The sequence below is a fragment of the Oryctolagus cuniculus genome, chromosome 8, assembly GCF_051225735.1.
Source record: "Oryctolagus cuniculus isolate XC-2025 breed Fujian yellow rabbit chromosome 8, ASM5122573v1, whole genome shotgun sequence".
Lineage (NCBI taxonomy): Eukaryota > Metazoa > Chordata > Mammalia > Lagomorpha > Leporidae > Oryctolagus > Oryctolagus cuniculus.
Genome location: NC_142874.1, coordinates 124,021,200 through 124,039,269, shown reverse-complemented (window position 1 = coordinate 124,039,269; position 18,070 = coordinate 124,021,200). Strand labels below are relative to the sequence as shown.

Sequence of the window (18,070 nt, the reverse complement as noted above, 5' to 3'; positions counted from 1 at the left end):
ATTTTGATTTTGGGTTTGGGTTGTTCTTTTTTATCTAAGTCTTTGAGATGCATCAATAGATTATTAATTTGAGATATTTCTCTTTTTTAATGTAAGCACTCAATGCTATAAACCTACCTCTTAATATTGCTTTTGCTATATCCCTTAAGTTTTTTTTTTTTTTTTAAGATTTATTTATTTGTTTGAAAGGCAGAGTTACAGAGAGGCAGAGGCTGAGAGAGGGAGAGAGATATCTTCCAACTGTTGGTTCACTCTCCAGATGGCTACAATGGCCGGAGCTGAGCCAATCTTAAGACAGGAGCCAGGAGCTTCTTCCGGGTCTCCCACGTGGGTGCAGGGGCCCAATCATTTGGACCATCTTCTACATGGTTTCCCAGGCCATAGCAGAGAGCTGAATTGGAAGTGAAGCAGCCCTGACTTGAACTGATGTTCATATGGGATGCCGGCATTGCCGGTGGCGTCTTTACTCGCTACGCCACAGAGCCAGCCCTATCCCATAGTTTTAGATACGTGATTTTCATTTTCACTTATTTCAAGAAAGTTTCCAATTTTCTTTTTAATTTCTTCAATGATCCATTGATCATTCAGTAACATGTTAATTTCCATATATTTATGAATGTTCTGTTCTCATTGTTTATTTTTATTTTATTCCTTTATGGTCTGATAAGATACATGGTATGATTTCAGTCTTTTTAAATTTATTGAGACTTGATTTGTGGCCTAATGTATGGTCTATCCTAGAAAATGTTCCTTGTGCTGAAGAGAAGAATGTGTGTTCTATAGAAATTGGGTGAAATGTTTTGTAAATGTCTCGTAGGGCCATTTGTTCAATAGTGTTTCAACTCTGATGTCTCTTTATTGATTTTCAGTTTGGATGATCTATCCATGGATGAGAGTGCTATGTTGAAGTCACCCAGTATTATTGCATTAGAGTCTCTCTCTCACTTTAGGCTTAATAGTATTTGCTGTCTATATCTTGGTGTTCTTGTATTACATACATATATATTTATGATTATATAACTTTTTGCTTAATCAAACATTTAGCAAAATATAATGTCCTTCTTTGTTCCTTTTTACAGTTTTTGTTTTAAAGTCTGGTTTATCTGATATGAAAATAGCTAGTCCTGCTCATTTTTGGTTCCCATTTGCTTGGTATATCTTTTTCTAGCCCTTCATTTTCAGTGTGTGTGTATCTTTGTGAAGTGAGTTTCTTATAGACAGCATATAGTGGAGTCTTGTTTTTTTTAATCTGTTCAGGAAATCTCAGTCTTTTGGCTGATGAATTTGATCGATTTACATTCAAGATAAGTACTGATAGATAATATCTAAGACCTGTTGATTGGATAATGATTCCACCTGCTCTGTTAGTGAATTTGGTGGTGTCATGTGTTTTCATGATGCCTACTTCTAATGCAGGACTCCCTTCAGACTGGTCTGGTGGTGGTAAATTTTCTGAATTTTTGCTTATTTGGAAAATATCTTGTTTCTCCTTCACTTTTAAAGGGTAGCATCACTGTATATAATATTCTTGGTTGGGAGTTTTTGTAGCATGACATCTCCAAAGGAACACGATAGTCTTCCGAATTAGATCCTAAACTGAAAGAAATCTATGAAATGACAGATATAGAATTCAAAATAATGAATGTAAGGAAACTCAATGCAACGCAAGAGAAAATAGATAGGCAGGTTAAAGAAATGAAGAAATCAGTGAGTGACATGAAAGAAAATATTACTAAGGAGATAGAAATCATTATGAAGAACCAAATAAAAATCTTGGAGATGAAATCTTCATACAGTGAAATAAAAAGTATGGTTGAGAGCTTTAACGGCTGAATAGAAAAAGTGGAAGAAAGAATTTTTTACCTCAAGGACAAGAAATTTGAAATAATCAAGAATAAAGAGAAAAGAATTAAGTCTATGTGAAATATGAGATATCAATAAGCAACCAAATATTCATATTATAGGTATTCCTGGAGAAGAGAAGGAAAAAGGCACTGAGAAACTGCTTCTTCCAGGTCTCCCACGCATGTGCAGGGGCCCAAGGGCATGTGCCATCTTCTACTGCTTTCCCAGGCCATAGTAGAGAGCTGAATTGGAAGTGATGCAGCCGGGTCTCAAACCAACACCGACATGGGATACTGATGCTTCAGGCCAGCGTGTTAACCCACTGCGCCATAGCGCTGGCCCTGAATGATCATTTTTAAAAACAAATCAGTCTGTTAAAATTATGTAGAAAGCAAAAATGTAACCAAAGTTACAACAATATATATCTTTTTTTAAAGATTTATTTATTATTTGAAAATCAGAGTTACAGAGAGAGAGGGAGAGACAGAGGGAGAAAGATCTTCCATCTGCTGGTTCATTCTCCAAATGGCTGCAACAGCCAGGGCTGGGCCAGGCTGAAACCAGGAGCTAGGAGCCATCTGGGTCTCCCACATGGGTACAGGGGCCCAAGCACTTGGATCATTCTCCATCACTTTCCCAGGCATATTAGCAGGGAGCTGGATTAGAAGTGGAACAGCTGGGTCTCAAACCAGAGCCCATTTGGGATGCTGGCACAGCACATGGTAGCTTAACCCGTTGTACCACGGCACCGGACCCAACAACACTAACTTTTACAATTGCCCACGTATTTACCTTTATTGTGGTCTGTATTTCTTCATGTGGCTTGGGTTCCTGTGTAATGTCCTTTATTTTACCTGTAGGACTCCCTTGAGCCTTTCTTGTAGGGAAATTCTAGTGGCAACCAATTCCCCCAGCTTTTGTTTTTCTGGTGATGTCTTACTTTCTCATTCATTTTCAAAAGGCAGTTTTTTCCATGTATGATTTTTGTTTGGCTGGGATTTTGTGTGTTTGTATGTGTGTGTGTGTATTCTGTATCAGCCACTGCCAGCTAACTTCCAAAATTTCCAATAAAAAGTAATGCTGGCAATCTTTGAAGACCCCTTAAAAGTGATGAGTTGCCTCTCTCTTATTGCTTTGAAGAGTCTCTCTGTTAGCCTTTTTATAGTTTGATTATAACGTATCTCACTGTGGTTCTATTTGGGTTCACCTGCTTGGAGTTCATAGAGTTTCTCAGATATTCCTATTCATGTATTTCCTGAAATTTGGGGAAAGTTCACCCATTATTTATTCAAATGTTACCTCTACTTTTTTTACTCTCTTTTCTACTTCTAGAACTCTTGTAATGCATATATTGGTCTGCTGGATAGTGAACCACAAGTTTCTTAGACTGTTCACTTCTCTTCAATCCTTTTTCTTGGATTTCTTCCTTGGGCTTTATAATTGAAATTGTCCTATCTTAAAGTTTACTAATTCCTTTTCTTCCTGTTGAAATATAGCATCAAATATCTCTAATTAATTTTTCATTTCAGTTATTTTATTTTTCAGCTCCATAGTTTCTTTTTGGTTTCTTTTTAGGTTTTCTATCTCTTTATTGATATTTCTGTTTTGTTCACACATTATTTTCTTGATTTTTAAAATAATAGGCATTTAAAATAATACATATATAGACAAAATAAATTTTAAATTATATATTTCATATTTAACCAGCCTCATAAAAATACTTTGAAGACAGCTAGATCTGCAGATTTCTACTGCTTGATTATTGCTTTGCCTATTATTCTTTCTGTTTTCTTTCCCAAATAAACTTCATTTATGGCCCAAGGTAGGATTTAGCCTACTTATATTTTGTCCACTGTTCTTTAGGCAAGAGCTGATGCCTCCTAGTCATCCAGTGCTCTCATAATGTGAAACATTCTGTTATTATAAAGGTTCTCGGGACTTTTACATCTTACTTGTATCCTGTATCATTTCACATTAACCTCAGTTTATCAAATCCTACAACATTATAATACTATTTTTAATTACCATCCATCTGCTGGCTTGATGTTGCAATGGTAGGCCTGCTCACCGTTTTTACCTGAGAGCCGTTTTCTTGAGTTTCTCTGATGTTCTGTTAGTTTATAAATCATCTACCTTAAGTAGTTGTCTTAATGTCTTTTTATTAGATCTGTCATCAGATCTTTCTCAGGTTGGTTTCTGTTTATTTCTTTTTTCTTTGAGTAGATAATTTCTTTCTTTCTTTTTTTTTTTTTAAAGATTTATTTATTTTACTTGAAAGTCAGAGTTACACACACACACACAGGTCTTCCATCATATGGTTCACTCCCCAGTGGGCCACAACAGCCGGAGCAGCGCCAATCCAAAGCCAGGAGCCAGGAGCTTCTTCCAGGTCTCCCTCGCGGGTGCAGGGGCCCAAGGACTTGGGCCATCCTCCACTGCCTTCCCAGGCCACAGCAAAGAGCTGAGTTGGAAGAGGAGCAGCCGGGACTAGAATTGGTGCCCATGTGGGATGCCGGTGCTAAAGGTCAGGGTTTTAACCTGCTGCACCACAGTGCCGGCCCCAGAGTGGGTATTTTCTTATTTCTTTGTATGGTTTGTGATGTTTTGTTGAAATCTGGATCTTTGAATCTAATAACATAGTATCTCTGGAAATCAGATTCTCTTCTTCCCCAGGATTTTTTTCTTTTTTCTTTTTTTTTTATTGCTATAGGTTGTCTCTGTTCTGAGAATTAGCCCAAGCTGTAAATGAAGGTTTTTTCATGTCTTTTCTGAGCCTACACTTATCCTTGACATGCATGATAATATTTTAAATGCCACCATGTATATAGTTGTTTTAGAATGTCCTGGTCTTTAATATCTGGCTTCCAAAAGGGGAACAGGAAAAAATGAAGGAGGGGAATGCACTGTTCCTTCAAACTGCCCCCACCCCAGTCACTGCATCCAGAGGGACGGGGGCTTGCAACAGTGGAGGAAGGCGCAACAGCAGCCTCTGCCTGTTGGTTGCAACTCTGTGATCAGAAGCAGCAATCTGTGATCACAGCTCTGGTCCCTGATATTTAGAGGTCAGCTCCTTTTTGCTCACCCTCGTTCCACAAGCTGTATGTAAACTGTTCCAGGAATTCAAACACATCTGACTCCCAGGGGTCTGGGGTGGAGGAAAGATGAGCGCCTACTGATAAGCTAGGAACTGAAACTGACCAGAGTTAATTGTAATTTGTCATCCAAGTAGCCCTTTCGAAGTTTCAAGCCTTCTGTAGACTGGAGTTCTAAAATCTTTACATGAGACAGATTGTTCAAGTGTTACTGTTGTCTGGGTGGGGAGAAAAATTCCTTGTGGTTTATATTCCATCTTCCCAGAATCCTGTTTCACCAAATCTAACCTTTTAACCTCATGGTATCTTTCATATTAACTTGAACGTGAAATGAGATAATTGCTTAATTTTATGAATTAATCTTTAGAAGTTTCTGGATGGATCCTTGTTTTTGCCAAAGTCACATCTGAGGGTCAGAAATAACAGCCTGGGAAGCCAAATTACTAGGTGTGATTGCTAAGCAAACCCATGAATGTCCCTGAGAGAGGTCAGCTGTGTTTTGCTTATAGGTCCTTGTATCTGTTTAGGAGACACTAGATTACCTGTAAACAATTTGGTTCCACTGACTCTTCAGTTTGAAGTATTGTGTATAATTCAGTTCCATATACAATAAATCCCCAAGTCCTTCTAAAGGTGTTCATACTGCTTGTTAAGGGTTCTGCTGCCTTTTATTCCATTCTTACCTGACATAAAAAGTTTGCATCTTTTTACTTTCTGATGCTATTTTACATTCTAATCATGGTTGGGGTACTTCAGAAGATATTCAGTAACTTGACATGTCCTAGCTACCTGCCCAAAATTTGGGGACATCCATTTTACCCCTCAGCATGTCAAAAGGTTGATTATATTTAAAGGGTAAAAATATTTTAATTTGTGTCTCATGAATTCAGTCTCTGGCTTTAGGATGACCAAATATTCTGGTTTGATCAGGACTTTCCAGCTTCAAGCAGTGAAAATTCTGTGTTCTGGGAGAAAACCTGTACAACTGGTCAGCCAGTTTGCTCTAGAAATATTTGCTGCTCTTCTTGATTAAAGCCATCTAAGTTCTCTAGGTGTAAGGGTAGCAGGTGACTTTACTAATTTTGTATGCTCCTGTTCCTGCTAAATTTCTTGGTGTTCATGGACTGCTGGCAGTTTTGAGTAAGAAGGGAGTTGAGAGATCCTGTATTACAACCATCTCATTTTACAGATGAATAAAATCTCAATTGCATTGGCAAGTTTTAGCCATCTTCATTCCACTCTGGCTGCCATGGTACCAGATTTCTGCAATGTCTTCAAACATCTCCTTCCCCACTAATTAAAAACAAACCATTATGCTGGAACATCAGCTACAGTAACAGGAAAAAGTAGCAGTCAGTTAGTTTTAAATTGTCCAATAATCTTTCTCTAATGCCTCTATTTGCGTCAGAGGCATTTTAACCTCCCTCATGTCTAAAGTTCAATGTCTCTTACTCATATTATCTGAGTGTGAAAATAAATATGGTCAGGTTAATTAGTATCAATTTTAATAAGTTCCTCAAGTAATTTTACACAGTGCTTCCTGGCAAAAAAAGAAATTAAAGTTGATAACTGAGATGATGGTATCTAAAGTAGAAACTATGTCCTAAAGAAAAAAATAAACACAGTAAAGGGAGAAAGATACTGTATGTATTGTGTGTGGTGTATGGATAAGGTTTTCTTTTCAGAATCACACAATGGGCCTTTGTTATTTTGCCTCCAAAGGAAGTCAGAGACTTGGTTCTCAAACAAACAGAGTGACCTGGAGTGCTTGTTGAGAATTTGAATACCTGCCTCCTGTACTTGGTCATTCTGATTCTGCAGATCTGGAGGGGAACCTGGGAATCTCTATTTTCAATAAACTTCAAAAGTGATTCAGATGCAGTTGGTCAATGGAGCAGTGTCTGAGGACCAGTCATCTTGACTATTTGAAAAGGCTTTGCTGTTTTTCACTTTGGAAAAACCCTTTACTAGTCATTTCTCAGACAGGTATCATCCTCCTTTCTTCAAAGAGGGGGACATTGAAGAAGGCAGCGTCATATAATGATGTAGAAATATGAGAAAGAGAGAATGTTTACTCTGCACTTTCACCCACGAGGAGTGAATTAAGGCACTAAACTAAGAGCTGCTGCCATAAAGTGGGAGCATGAATTTTTCCAGTGGGCACGTGAGACTGTGCAAAGCAATTTGTACATTTTACACCTGACCATAATGAGGCAAGGTAGGGCTGGCTCCTGGGAACTGCCTGAATCCAGCATTTTCAATCCTGGTTTGACGTCTGCAGAGATTGTATAATCCTTATCAAGCAGAGGAGAAATGGCTAAAGTCTCTTTGTTCATTATCCACAATGAAAATACTTCTTATTAAGTGTGTGTTTATGTGGCTGTTACTGGAGAAGCAAAGGGTCCATGTCTTCATGCAAGAAAGAATTCAGGCGTGAGACAGAGAGTAGTGGAAAGCAAAACAGCAAGGTTTATTAGGGTAGGGACATCCGTAAGAACGGATGGGCACCTCTCCAGACAGGACCTGAGAGAGAGTTCGTAGCACACATTTAGGCTGGGGTTTTTAAGGGGATGGGTCTTGCCTTCCCTCCCCCTCTCCTTCTTCTCCTCCTGAACAAAGGACTTGTTGGATGTAAATATGAAAAATTTCTTTCTGAGTTTTTCCCCTCAAGTTATCAGACAGGGGAAGCCTTGCTGGCGTCGCCCCGCCGTAGAGGAAGGATGTTTATCAAGCCAGGTAGAAGGGGCAGGACCCCTTGGAAGGTCATCAGGATCCAGGCAGGACGTTTGAAGTGCAGATACTGGGCAGTGCCTGGAAGGTTATTGGAATGACTTTGAGATGTGGATGCTGGGCCTAGATGTCAATTCCTTAGGCCTTTGTCACACACATATAAGCTCATTTCTGACTTCCTACCTAACATGGCCATGTACAGATACTTAACATAACCTGAAAAATCCACTGGGAAACCAATACAAGGCCCCAGGTTCTTAATTAGCAGAGTGGATTTCCCAGCCCCGTCTCTTAATGGTATAGCAGATGATGTGTTTGGCAATTAACTGCGTGAACTATAAAACTGGAATCCTGACCACTAACAGTCTTTAAAGATCCCAGGGTACTTTCCTTGTGGCAGGTGGAGTCCTGGATAAATTCCAACCGTGATAATTAAATTATATTCTGCCCAGCTTCCTGTACACTTTCAACTGGACTCTGTTCCTTTTCCATCTTTAATCACAGCAGATGTGTACATTAATAGAGAACTACTGGATTTTAAAGATGCCTACAACATGGTAACAATGTGCCCTAACTGAAGGAGTGAGAGTTGGTGGGTTAGTAGTCAACAGGCACATTTTGTACAAAGAGGAGATGGCTAGCTTAGTATCTAAAGAGACATGGTACCACTCCTGAAAAGTAAAGCCTGGTAAACATTTCAATATGTAATTAAAAGTACACGTGCTATTAACTTTCAGAAGACTTTTTTTTGCCTGTTCCTTTAATAGAAGATGTCTTTCTGTAAGCAAAGTAATTAATAGACATGTTCTATTAGCAGAACAAATCCATGTGTTTAAAATACATAACATAATAAAATGACTGATCTGAATCACAGAATAGTAGTAAAGATAAGACCAATGAAAGTACTAGAGACTGGTTTGATGACTTGAAATTTGTTGATGTGGAGTTTGAGCTCATGTATCTTTATTATAAACAATTAGTCTGCTTCTACTCCTTTACTAAGTTTTTCCAACATGAGGTAGCTTGGAGGGCAATGTGATTTCTCTTAACAATTATGTTTTGTTATAATCACAAATTATTTTATAAACACAGTTTTTCCCCAAACATGAGAATTCAGTTAACTGTCCTGAGACTATAAAGGTCTTCAAAAAGTTAAGGGAAAATGCCTAATATGAAGAAACTATGCATGGATTTCAAACATCTGTTGCACTAAAATGAATTTATTTTTAATTCCATGTTCCATAAACTTTTTGAAGTGCATTTGTAGAGTGCTGTTATATAAGGCAAACTGCCATAAATATGTATCAGGTTATCTTTTTCTGGAAATTAAACTTCTTCCTGAAACTGGATTTCTGCATGCAGAAGTATGAAGCAAGACCCCTACCTTATACCTTACACAAAAATCCACTCAAAATGGATCAAAGACCTAAATCTATGACCTGATACCATCACATTATTAGAAAACATTGTGGAAACCCTGCAAGACATTGGGATAGGCAAAGAGTTCTTGGAAAAGACTCCAGAGGCCCGGACAATCAAAATCAAAATTGACAAATGAGATCACATCAAATTGAGAAGCTTCTGCACTGTGAAAGAAACAGTCAGCAAAGTGAAGAGGTGACTGACAGAATGGTAGAAATTATTTGCAAACCATGCAGCTGATAAGGGATTAGTATCCAGAATATATAAAGAGTTTGAGAAACTCAATAACAACAAAACAAACAGCCCAGTTAAGAAATGGGCAAAGGACTTAAATAGGTATTTCTCAAAAGAGGAAATCCAAAAGATCAACAGACACATGAAAAAATGCTCAGGATCACTAGCCATCAGGGAAATGCAAATCAAAACCACCATGAGGTTTCACCTCACCCCAGTTAGAATGGCTTTCATACAGAAATCAATAAACAACAGATGTTGGTGAGGATGTGGGGAAAAAAGGTACCCTAATCCACTGTTGGTGGGAATGTAAACTGGTAAAGCCACTGTGGAAGACAGTATGAAGATACCTCAGAAATCTGAATATAGACCTACCATATGACCCAGTCATCCCACTCCTGGGAATTAACCCAAGGGAAATGAAATCAGGTTATGAAAGTGTTATCTGTACCCTGCATGTTTACTGCAGCTCAATTCATAATAGCTAGAATATGGAATAAACACAAATGCCCACCAACTGAAGACCGGATAAAGAAATCATGGGATATGTACACCATGGTAAAAAAAGTAAAATCCTGTCCTTTGCAAAAAAATGGGTGCAACTGAAAAACATCGACTTAGTGAAAAAGTCAGTACCAGAAGGACAAATAACATACGTCCTCCCCGATCTGTGGTAAATAGTAGAGCACCTAAAATGCAATCTCTAGAAGTGAAATTGACACGTTGAGAAGCAGTGACTTTGAATAGCCCTTGTCTCCACTGTTGAGCAACAGTTTGTTATTTTTCATACTATTTGTTGAACTCTTTACTTAGTATAATCTTCTGTACGTAAAGTTAATTGAAAATAGATCTTATTAAAAAATAAGAATGGGAATAGGAGTCCATACATAGTTTTTTCATGATATGCGTGTCCATGAATTTTTTTACACTTGACCTTAGCCGAAAGGCTGAGAAGCGATCCATGAATTTTTTGAAGCTCTCTTACATTCCTGTTGTATGGTACTTTCAGGAATAAGCACACAGAATTTTTTGTCTATTAATTTCACATTTATTGTATACAGGATCTCCATCAGGTTTATCAGTTTTTAAATGATCAACTCATAATCACCATTTAAAATCAAATTTTCCTCTCATCTAATGATTTTCACTCTGCTTAGTTCAGCTTACTCTTTAGTCTATGGTAGCCATGCTTTATTTCAAAGGAGCTAAACTATTTCATTATGCATTATACACAAAACTTCTGCTTTCAAATCATACCTACAAAGAGTAGATTAAGTTTTCAAGTTTACAGAAAATCATACCATAACAATTTACCAATATAAACATCTTGATTACTGTTCATTCCATTCTGTTTAGACAGCAGCAGCACTAACAAAATTCTTAATGCATATACCTCGTTCCCTATGCTATCAATGACAATTACATAAAAACCTCTCAATCCAGAAACCAAGTTTTACAACCACTGTTCCTACCAATCGAAGGAATATGCACCAAGATCCCAATTCTCAGGAATTTTAGCATATTAATGGTACATTAGTTACCTAAGACTGAAGGACTATGCCTTCCTTTATAAAAAACAACGAAGATATCCTATCACCTTAATTCCATATATATAATACTACCGAGTTAATAAAAATTGTAATAAACATAATAAACTACTACTGCAAACTTATGCTATTCATGTGGGAAGACACTACAAGAGAAGACATAACAGAGACTGCCTGACAATAAGAAGTACAAATTCCTTCTATAGAGATGGAGAAATAAAAGGACAAATCAGCTGTCTAACAGACAATTCACTGTACACATTTTATTTACAGTTTTGTACACTGTCTTAATATGAATAGGATCGCTTTTCTACTTTAGCCATTTTTAACCAAAGCAAAATAACCTAAGTAATACAAAGTGTTAAAATACAGCATAAAGAGCTGGTGAGGATGTGGGGAAAAAGGGACACTAACCCACTGTTGGTGGGAATGCAAACTGGTCAAGCCACTATGGAAGTCAGTCTGGAGATTCCTCAGAAACCTGAAGATAACCCTACCGTTCGACCCAGCCATCCCACTCCTTGGGATTTACCCAAAGGAATTTAAATTGGCAAACAAAAAAGCGGTCTGCACCCTAATGTTTATTGCAGCTCAATTCACAATAGCTAAGACCTGGAACCAACCTAAATGCCCATCAACGGTAGACTGGATAAAGAAATTATGGGATATGTACTCTTTAGAATACTATACCGCAGTAAGAAACAACGAAATCCAGTCATTTGCAACAAAATGGAGGAATCTGGAACACATCATGCTGAGTGAAATAAGCCAGTCCCAAAGGGACAAATACCATATGTTCTCCCTGATCAGTGACAACTGACTGAACACCAAAAAGGAAACCTGTTGAAGTGAAATGGACACTATGGGAAACGGTGACTTGATCAGCATAGCCCTGACTGTTAATGAACAACTTAATACATTATCCCTCTTAGTAGTTTTTTTGTCTGTTCTACTTAATATGACTGGTTTAATTCTGTAATTAATACACAGTTATTCTTAAGTGTTGAAAATTAACTGAAATGTGATCCCTGTTAAACATAAGAGTGGGAATAAGAGAGGGAAGAGATGTATAATTTGGGACATGCTCAAGCTGACTTGCCCCAAATGGTAGAGTTAGAAACATACCAGGGGATTTCAATTCAATCCCATCAAGGTGGCATGTACCAATGCCATCTCACTATTCCAAGTGATCAATTTCAGTTCACAATTGATCATAATGAAAGGACTAAGAGTCAAAGGGAGCACATAAACAAGTCTAGTACCTGCTAACACTAACCGATAGAATAAATAAAGGGGAGAGTGATCCAACATGGGAAGTGAGATACTCAGCAGACCCATAGAATGGCAGATGTCCTAAATAGCACTCTGGCCTCAGAATCAGCCCTAAAGGCATTCGGATCTGGCTGAAAAGCCCATGAGAGTATTTCAGGCATGGAAAGCCAAGACACTCTGGCAAAAGATCTCTGTGAGTGAGATCCCAGTGGAAAGAAGAGGTCATCAAAGAAGGAGGTACCTTTCTCTGAAGGGAGGAGAGAACCTCCACTTTGACTATGACCTTGTCTAAACAAGATAAGAGTCGGAGAACTCAGAGGGCTTCCATAGCCTTGGAAACTCATGACTGGAGCATAGGGAGATTACTGATGCCATAGACAGGAGTGTCAATTGGTAAAGTCAACAACAGGAGTCACGGTGCACTTACTCCTCATGTAGGATCTCTGTCCTTAATGTGCTGTGCATTGAGATTTAATGCTATAACGAGTACTCAAACAATATATTTCACTTTGTGTTTCTATGGGGGTGCAAACTGTTGAAATCTTTACTTACTGCATACTAAACTGATCTTCTGTAAAAAAAAAAAAAAAAAAAAGAAATTATCAACTCCCAACTTGACTCTCACTGGGATTAAACATGACAATAGGTCTGATCTGATTTCATCATCATTTAAAAAAAATCATCTATTATTTTTCACTTTATGTTTCTGTGTGGGAGCAAACTGTTGAAATCCTTACTTAATGTATACTAAGCTGATCTTCTGTATGTTAAGATAATCGAAAATGAATCTTGATGTGAATGGAAGGGGAGAGGGAGTGGGAAAGGGGAGGGTTGTGGGTGGGAGGGACGGTATGGGGGGGAAGCCATTGTAATCCATAAGTCGTACTTTGGAAATTTTTATTCATTAAATAAAAGTTAAAAAAAATACAGCATAAAGATACAAAAACATACATACTAATTCTAGTTAGGAATGTAATTATGATGTTACATTTTAATAATCCACAATTATGTTTATGAAAGCATATAAGCATAGATCATTGATTTGAATGAAATGTATAAATTTGTTGAAAACCTTTATAGTTACAAAAAACAAAAAAATTACCAAAGAATGCACAAAATTAATGTTTATCCCACCTTTGTGTAGAGTCCTGGATCCTTCACCAGTGTTACATGAGGAAAAAACAAAAGCAAAACAAATGAAAAGCTGAAAGCAGAATCACTAATGTTATCAAATAGGGAAACAAATAAATTAAAATCTAGCAGCCATCAGCAAAAGTACAGCAAAGATGATGCTGTAAAAAGAAACAACGAAAATTGCTAGAAAACTTTATACATCATACTCTTTTAAACCAGCAAAATATGCTCTGCATATAATGGAACATAAATAGTATTTTTTCCTGTAAAGTATAGAAATGTAAGTTTTTTTTTTAATATTGTGGGTGAATAAAATGTGTTTGTATAATTCTACTTAACTATTACAGAGTGGGCCAGGAACATAGAAGGATTATGGAGAGGGGCTAGTGCTGTGGCACAGCGGGTTAAAGCCCTGGCCTGAAGTGCCGCCATCCCATGTGGGTGCTGGTTCTAGTCCTGGCTGCTCCACTTCCGATCCAGCTCTCTGCTATGGCCTTGGAAAGCAGTATAGGATGTCTCAAGTCCTTGGGCCCCTGCACCCATGTGGGAGACTCGGAAGAAGCTCCTGCCTCCTGGCTTCAGATCGGCACAGCTCTGGCTGTTGCAGCCATCTGGGGAGTGAACAAGTGGATGGAAGACCTCTCTCTCTGTCTCTCCCTTTCTCTCTAACTCTGTCAAACAAATAAAAAAATAAAATAAATCTTTAAAAAAAAGAGGATTGTGGGGAGAATGTACTATATATAATTCTTTAATTGGGATAGTGGACACTTTAGCCAAAATTAAAAAAAATAATGAACACAGAAGTACAGAAGTACAAGACAAAGACAAATGAGACTTTCATTTTACAACATTTAGATGGAAATCTAATTTAAATGCAGTAAATGTGCTTTTTAAAAAAAAAAAAAAGATTTATTTACTTATCTGAAAGAGTTACAACAGAGAAGACACACACACACACAAAGAGAGAGAGAGAGGTCTTCCATCCGATGGTTCACTCCCCAATTGGCCTCAACAGCCAGAGCTGAGCCGATCTGAAGCCAGGAGCCAGGAGCTTCTTCCTGGATCTCGCACGTGAGGGCAGGGGCCCAAGGACTTGGGCCATCTTCTACTGTGTTCCCTGGCCATAGCAGAGAGCTGGATCGGAAGTGGAGTAGCCAGGACTAGAACTGGCACCCACGTGGGGTGCTGGGGCTTCAGGCCCGGCTGTTAACCAGCAGCGCCACAACGCGGGCCCCTACTGTGCTTTTTTTTTTTTTTTAAACAGGAAGAGTTTTAGACACTGAGAGAGACAGACAGAGAGACAGAGAGAGAAAGGTCTTCCTTCCATTGGTTCACTGCCCAAATGGCCGCTACGGCCGGAGCTATGCCGATCTGAAGCCAGGAGCCAGGTGCTTCCTTCTGGTCTCCCATGCGGGTACAGGGCCCAAGCACTAGACTAGAACCCAGCACCCATATGGGATGTTGGCACCACAGGCAGAGGATTAACCAAGTGAGCCACGACGCCGGCCCCCCACTGTGCTTTTGAAGAGGCTTTGGTTCAGCTCTCAAATCTGGATTGTTGACACAGTCTCCTATGGGAATCCTCAAAAGGTGTCTTCTTAACCTATTTTTAGTGGTGGAGTTGCTCTTAGGAGCTGTGTCTGCATGGGACTGCTAACCAATCACTATCTTCATTTTTATTTTATATTTATTTATTTATTTGACAGGCAGAGTGGACAGTGAGAGAGAGAGACAGAGAGAAAGGTCTTCTGCACTAATCTGATGGCCCAAGCACTTGGGCCATCCTCCACTGCACTCCCAGGCCACAGCAGAGAGCTGGCCTGGAAGAGGGGCAACCAGGACAGAATCTGGTGCCCCGACCGGAGCTAGAACCTGGTGTGCCAGCGCCGCAAGGCGGAGGATTAGCCTAGTGAGCCGCGGCGCCGGCCGACCAATCACTATCTTTAGAGGAAGCCCTAACCTTTCCTTGTATACCCTCCCTGTATGTTTAAGAGCATCTCTGTTTTCACATTCAGTAGTTCATGTTGCTGTTTTATCACCTTTATTTTTATTTATTTATTTATTATTTATTTTTATTTGATAGAGTTAGTGAGAGAGAGAGAGAAAGGTCTTCCTTCCGTTGGTTCACCTCCCAAATGGCTACTATGGTCGGCACTGCGCCGATCTGAAGCCAGGAGCCAGGAGCTTCCCCCCAGTCTCCCATGTGGGTGCAGGGGCCCAAGCACTTGGGCCATCCTCCACTGCCCTCCTCGCAGGCCACAGCAGAGAGCTGGACTGGAAGAGGAGCAATCGGGACTAGAACCTGGCACCCATATGGGATGCCGGTGCCGCAGGCGGAGGATTAACCAAGGGAGCCATAGCACCGGCCCCTATTTTATCACCTTTAGCTCTAACTTTAACAATAGCTCCACATACATCATCGCTGTAGTCATCAAAAGATTCTCTAAGAAGGCACAGCAGTATCTAGCCAAAAGCAATGGAGGTCACTTGTCTCTGCTGTTTGTTTAACGCAATTAGGCATTGTCCTCCCCCTTTTTTTTTTTCATCTTCCCACATAGGCTCAATGTCATCCTTAAAAAGTGAGTAGTCGCAGCCAGGCATTAAATTACTAGACAACTAGATATGGTTGTACAGAGCCGAGAAGTCTTCAACACTATCAAACTTAGAGATCAGCCGAAGGTTTGCTTGCCAAGTTGTGCTTTTATCATTTTTTAAAAAGCACAGCGCTCATCTATTCTGTAGAGGATGTTTAATATAGTGTTCTGGGTTAGCAACCTCCTGATTAGATTCTGTTTTCTCCTCTTTTGTGAGTGGGGGATTAGGAATGAGGGTGGTTTCCGGTTCCACAGTTGCCATCTTAGATCGATCTGATCACACAACCTCTCCTGAAGGGGGGTGAGACGAAAAAAAAAATGCAGAATTATTATAATACAAATTCTATAAGAAGAGAAATAATTGGAAACACTAGGAAAAGCAAATACTTATCCAAGAAAGAAACATACCTGGCTCTTCAGTGAACATTTATATACTCATATGATGAAAGTATTACTTATTGGTATAGTAATAATTATATAGCTGGTAGTATACTGGTAAATCTTTATCAAACAGCTCACAAAAATTGCATGTATCTAGATACACACGTCTATTGTACTGATTACTGGTATAAAGGATATATAGCTCACAATTTCCAAATAATAAGATACACAAAACTTTTTATTGCAAATTCCATGTAGCAATTGATGTTCACATAATGCTGTCTCAAAAAATGTTGACTTTTTGCTGAATTCTTCAAACCACAGCCAAACTCTGGCTGCAATTGCCAGCTAACATTCATATACTTCTGATATGAATGTTAGTTGAATCTTTGCTTACTTCAACAAGTAGAAAAAGTTGAAACAATGGTGATATATATCAGATCTTTACTTGTTTGCCAATGATATGAGCAAATGTTTTGCTGGAATGAATATATTTTACTATTTTATGTATTCATTTTTTGCAGCTAAAGATATATTTATTGTGTAACTCAGAATAGTAAAAAAATCATGGTCTAAATATTTGATAATGATACAATAATATGAATAATTGTGGTACAACCATAGGATGGAATATTACATAACCATTGGATACCATGGTTTTGAAAGACATGAAGATATTTTCATTATATAGTATTTGGTTAAAAAAGAATAGAAAATTTATAGTATTAATCCAAATTTTTGGCTGGGTTATCTGTATACCCAAAAGAAAATATTTTTAATTAAAATATTCTTCTGTTTCATAGTTTTTACAATGAACATTATTACTTTTGCATTCAGGAAAACAGCTATTTTCTCTCTCTCTCTCTCTCTTTTTTTTTTTTTTGACAGGCAGAGTTAGACAGTGAGAGAGAGAGAGACAGAGAGAAAAGTCTTCGTTCTGTTGGTTCACCCCCCAGATGGCCGCTGCGGCTGTTGCGCTGCGCCGATCTGAAGCCAGGAGCGAGGTGCTTCCTCCTGGTCTCCCATGTGGGTGCAGGGCCCAAGCACCTGGGCCATCCTCCACTGCACTCCCGGGCCACAGCAGATAGCTGGACTGGAAGAGGAGCAACCGGGACGGAATCCAGCGTCTCTACCGGGACTAGAACCGGGGGTGCTGGTGCCGGAGGATTAGCCAAGTGAGCCGCAGCGCTGGCCTATTTTCTCTTTTTAATCACTCATTAAGAATCATCTCAAATGCCATTTAATTCTTAAACTTTTCCTCAAACCATCCAACCTGTTGTGATCACTCTCTGGCCTTTTTTTTTTTTTTTTTTACATTTTTAAGCTTTTATTTAGTGCAAAAGATGCATAGGGGAGTGAGGGCCCTGTCTAAAGGAGAGAGGTAGATCTGGGTTCATACTGAGTACCAGGAACCAGCCACGTGGAGGAACATCTAATTCAGGAAGCACGAGGCGGTTGGCCCTAAGGTCACGCACTCTGGATGTGCAGGGCTGTGGCAAGCCCTGCGCTGGCAAGAGGCCAAGGAAAGGAAGGGACTCTGGCCTGTCTCTACAACACTGTATCTCTAGGGCACTTACAGTCCTCTTTTTCTTCTTCTTCTTTTTTGGTATAATTATTTGGATGCCAAACTCATTATTTAAGCTGTCCAGTATACACCAATGGGCCGCACCCAGCTTCCTGCAAAGGACAGGGTGCTGATTTCGTTTCATGTAAGTCTATCCCATGTCCTCAAAAAGCATTCACTGTGGCTCTATCCCGTGACCAAACTTCACTCTTCAGAGCACTTACCACCTGAACTCAACGTGATTATTTACTAGCT

General features: G+C 39.1%; 1 long non-coding RNA gene and 2 pseudogenes across 1 annotated transcript in view; 1 reads left to right on the top strand and 2 right to left on the bottom strand.

Annotated features, from left to right (window-relative positions):
• The window catches only part of LOC149125138 (uncharacterized), an 83,830-nt gene that overhangs the window by 31,517 nt on the left and 34,243 nt on the right, over window positions 1-18,070 (top strand). The gene's annotated exons all lie outside the window — the stretch shown is intronic.
• On the bottom strand, window positions 3,605-5,751 carry LOC149125140 (cytochrome b-c1 complex subunit 7 pseudogene; annotated as a pseudogene).
• Window positions 6,139-16,147, bottom strand: LOC149125139 (eukaryotic translation initiation factor 4E-like; annotated as a pseudogene).